Genomic DNA, 5,304 nt, shown 5'->3' with positions numbered 1-5,304 from the left:
GAAATCAACTACAGTAAAAACACCCCAAAACATTCAAACACAAGGAGGCTAAGTAGCATGTTAAACACTGAATGGGTTACCAATAAGATCAAGAAGAAATAAAAATTCCTGGAAACAAATGAAAATGAACACACAGCAACCCAACATCTCTGGGATGCAGTAAAAGCAGTCCAGAAAGGGAAGTTTATAGCACTACAGGCATACCTCAAAAAAACAAGAAAAAAAATCATTAATAAACTATTTAACTCTACAACTTTAAGAACTATGAAGAGAACAACAAGAAGAGAATAGAGTAAGTAGAAGGAAGCATATTATAAATATTCAAGCAGAAATAACTGACATAGAGACTAAAAACATAATACAAAAAAATCAATGAAACAAAGAGCTGGTTCTTTGAAAGGATAAACAAGATTGATGAATTGTTAGCCAGACTCATCGAGAAAAAAGGAGAGAGGACCCAAATAAATTAAATCAGAAATATGCCCTAGCTGGTTTGGTTCAGTGGATAGAGTGTTGGCCTGCAGACTGGAGGGTCCCAGGTTCGATTCCGGTCAGGGGCGCATGCCTGGGTTGTGGGCTCAATCCCCGGTGTGGGGTGTGCAGGAGGCAGCCGATCAATGATTCTCTCTCATCATTGATGTTTCTATCTCTCTCTCCCTCTCCTTTCCTCTCTCTGAAATCAATAAAAATATATTTTTTAAAATAAATAAATAAATCAGAAATGAAAGCCAAGAAGTAACCACTGACAACACAGTAATACGAAGGACTGTAAGGGAATACTATGAACAACTATATGCCAACAAGCTGGAAAATGTGGATAAAATGGACAAATTCCTATAAAAATACAATCTCCCAAAACTGAATCAGGAAGAATCAGGTATCCTGAATAGGCCAATAATAACTGAGAAAATAGAAGCAGTAATCAAAAAAAACTCGCAGCAAACAAAAGCCCTTGTCCAGATGGCTTCACAGGGGTGTTTTACCAAACATTCAAAGAAGAACTAACAGTTATACTCCTCAAATGCTGGAGGCTAATTCCAGCAGGTCATAAATGCCAGAAGTTCATCAAAAGGTTGGTGGAACTTGGGGCTTTAGCAGGGTTGAAAATCTGCATGTTATTAACTGCTGCCAGACAGCTGAAGGCAGTTCCCCCAACCTAATAATCTTACAAAGGCCTTACCTTTGATATGTATATCTGCTTTGCTAGAGGGCAAAATGTGTAAATAAAAAGCCCTGGGTGCGGAGATTGGAAGAGTTTAGTTACTAAAGCTAAGCCTCCTCTGGCTCCCCCCAAATGCCTCCTAAATTTATATTTCATGTCTAGTCTCTGTATTAATTTACATCGCAGCCCCTTCTTCAGATTCCTGAACCCTCGTAGATATGAGAACCACCCTGCCACTCAAACTATTCCAAAAAACCCAAGAGTAAGGAACACTTCCAAGCTCTTTTTATGAGGCCAGCATTATCCTAGCTCCAAAACCAGATAAAGACACTACAAAGAAAGAAAATTACAGGCCAATATCCCGAATGAACATAGATGCTAAAATCCTCAACAAAATATTAGCAAATTGCATCCAGCAATATATTAAAAAGATCATACACCATGACCAAGTGGGATTTATTCAAGGGATGCAAGGCTGGTACAATATTTGCTAATCAATAAACATCACACAAACAAATTGAAAGACAAAAATCACATGATCATATCAATAGATGCAGAAAAACGCATTTAACCAAATCTAACTCCCATTTTTGATAAAAACTCTCAGCAAAGTGAGAATAGAGGGACCATAACTCAACATCATACAGGCCATATATGACAAACCTACAGCAAACATCAAACTCAATTGGCAAAAGCTAAAGCCATTTCTCTAAAAACAGGAACAAAACAGGGATGTTCACTTTCACCACTCTTAGTCAACATATTACTTGAAATCCTAGCCACAGTGACCTGACAAGAAGAAGAAATAAAAGGCATTCAAATTGGAAAAGAGGAAGTAAAACTCTCATTACTTGCACATGACATATTTTACATAGAAAAACCTAAAGACTCCACCAAAAAAACTACTAGATTTAATAAATGAATTTGACAATGTAGCAGGATACAAAATCAACACCCCAAAATTGGCTTTTTTATACACCAATAATGAATTCTCAGAAAGAGAAACTAAACAAGCAATCCCATTTACCACTGCAATAAAAAAATTAAAATAGTTAAGAATAAATTTAACCAAGGAGGCAAAAGACCTGTACTCGGAAAAGTATAGGACATTAAAAAAAAAGAGGTAGAAAGAGATATATCAGTAAACAACTGGAAGAATATACCATGTTCATGGATTGGTAGAATCAACATCATTAAAATTTCCATACTACTCAAGGCAATCTACAGATTCAACACAATACCTATTAAAATACCAGCAGCATATTTCACAGATCTAGACCAAATACTCGAAGCATTTATATGGAACCAAAGAAGACCGAGAATAGCCCTCAACAATCTTCAGAAAGAAAAACAAAGTTGGAGGAATAACAATACCACATTTCATGTTATACTATAGAGCAGGGGTGGGCAAACTTTTTGACTCGAGGGCCACAATGGGTTCTTAAACTGGACCGGAGGGCCGGAACAAAAGCATGGATGGAGTGTTTGTGTGAACTAATATAAATTCAAAGTAAACATCATTATATAAAAGGGTACGGTCTTTTTTTTTTTTTTTAGTTTTATTCATTTCAAACGGGCCGGATCCGGCCCGCAGGCCATAGTTTGCCCACGGCTGCTATAGAGGCACCCTAATCAAAACAGCTTGGTTCTGGCACAAGAACAGGCATATAGATCAATGGAACAGAACAGAGAATCCAGAAATGGACACAAGCCATTACACTCAATTAATATTTGACAAAGGAGGCAAGAGCATACAATGGAGTCACGACAGTCTCTTCAATAAATGGTGTTGGGAAAATTGGACAGATACATGCAAAAAGATGAAACTAGACCACCAACTTACACCATACATGCTGGGGAGCACAAGAAACTTGGTTGGAAAGTTGTAAGGAGGACATTCTGATATAAGGGAAGGGTGTGGAAGGCTGTCTGCCTTGTTTATTGGAATTCTGACTTAGGGGAGACTTAGGGGAGTATCGAAAGCGGCGCCCCTAATTATTCCTTGACCTTTCCAAACAAGCCTGTGCACATTCCAGGTGATTTCTGGAATCCTTATGCTTATAATCCCTGGATGCCCTTGCCTAGAGGACAATGTAAACATGTGTCCTCCCAAGATTACTTACCCTACTGATTGTATCTAAAGATAAAAATTCCAATAAAGGCCTAATGAGGCAGGCAATAGAGGCTGCTCTGGCTACTAAAGCCAGGGGCCCCTTAGCCCCCTCTTGCACAGTCAAACTGTGTCTGAGCAATCTGCTCATCCATTGTTCAGGGGCTGCTTGTCAGCTCCAGCAAGGTGGTGCCCCATGTGAGGAGGACCAAGGACCAATGAGAAGCAGTGGAACCCTCGAAAACGAAGAGAAGGACACGAAAGGAACTGTGCAATAAGTCATTGGAGCCCGCTTGGGATTTCCAAGTTCCAGGGAATTGTTTTTCAGCTAAGGATCCACAATAGGACAGCAATTGTCCACTGAGTAACATCTCTCTGTTACTTAAAAAGTTATTAAATGCAAATGATGCCTATAATTTATAATCCTTGGTTCCTTGATGATGGAGCATTCAATGTTGATCTCTGGGAACAAGTAGGTAGGAATTTAGAGGGAAATCAGGCTCAGGGAAAACGAGTGCCTTTGTCATCTTGTTCGAGCTACACTGTGCCCACTTCATAGTGAGGATCAAAAGCCTGCAGATGCCAGGAGGATTCACCACCGCCCCTCCTCCTGAAGTAGAGCCTGTAAAGCCTGTAATACCTAAGGCCCCTGATCCTCTGCCTCCAGTGTGAGAAGGCTCAGAAAGATAACATACAGTAAATAATCATTTAATTCCCCCAAGTCTTTTTCCTAGGATGATTAGACCTGTAGAAGTGCCCTCCAGCATGTGCAGAAATAGCAGTGTGGGGGCCACTTCCACTTTTGTAAAAACAAAATAGTACTTTCACATTAAAGCCACTGTAGGTTAGTGAGTTATCTCTGTTACAAAATTTGCCAAGGAAAATGCCTTGGGTAATAATAATTGGCTTTGAAATCTCAAAGTTGTCAAGGCAAAATAAATATAACTAAAATGAAGGGTATATGATAAAGCTTTTTCAGTGGTAATTATAGATGCCTAAACATAGTTTTCCAAAGTGTTTGGTAACTTAAAAATTTGAAGTTTGCTGGATTAAATATTAAATATTATTAAATATCTAGGTTTTTCAAATAACAGGATACTGAAATATTAATTAATCTGAGTTTGCCTCCTATGGAGAATCTAGAGGATGGTTTAAATCTGTTAATCAATGTCTTGTATTTTATTTGAAATATCTCTTAAAATGTGACTGTATTGCTAATCTGAGGAATGTTAATTACTTACATGCCACCTAAAAATTAAGGTTTCTAAGGGTTAAGAATTCTAACTAATTAAAAAGAAATTATGGTTTTGATTTAATGGAAAGTATAAGTCATGGAGATGCATTTTGAAGGAAAAAGAAAGTGGTTTCTAGAGCTGGTTATTTCTGAAAGTTGTAAGATTTCTGAAGAAAGATTTCTGAAAGCTGAAGAAAGATTTGTGAAAGTTGTAGAATTTTGTGAAGAGAAATGTTGAAAGGAAATTATATAAATGACACAGGCCAGTAAGCCAGGACAAGTAGAATAGGAAAATTGAGAAGATTAAACAGCAACTTGGAGCCACCTAGTAAATCCTATCTTCCCTAAACCAAGGACACTTAAGAGTAAGTGATTTGCATTTTGCCTTTCTAACCAGATGGTAAATAGCTTATATCAATGTACTCAGGAAGACTGATAGCAGAAATCCAATTAGTGTCATTTGTTGACCACAACCAAGGGCAAATGAAGTTAGAAACTTTTTCTTGACCTAGAATTGGCTTTAGATCATCCCAATATAGGCCCTGGGATGCATCGAGTATTTGTTTTCTCTCTCATGAAGGAAAATTTTCTGCTTAAGGTATATGGGAAGGTTTGTCAAATAATAACTATATTATGCTTTCATTTATAGCTCTATTGTTATTCTGGAATATTGTGTTTTGCAGAAAGGACAAGATTCTGTTATTTGAAAGTATTGCTGATTCTTAAACCTTTTGTTTTTCAGATATAAGGAAGCATTTTTAAACCAATTTGGTAAATTATATATTCTCCTCACCTGTC

This window comes from Myotis myotis, unplaced genomic scaffold (assembly GCF_014108235.1).
Source record: "Myotis myotis isolate mMyoMyo1 unplaced genomic scaffold, mMyoMyo1.p scaffold_m19_p_9, whole genome shotgun sequence".
Taxonomy (NCBI): domain Eukaryota; kingdom Metazoa; phylum Chordata; class Mammalia; order Chiroptera; family Vespertilionidae; genus Myotis; species Myotis myotis.
The sequence above is the reverse complement of the archived record's forward strand: the minus strand, read 5'-3'. Positions refer to the sequence as shown.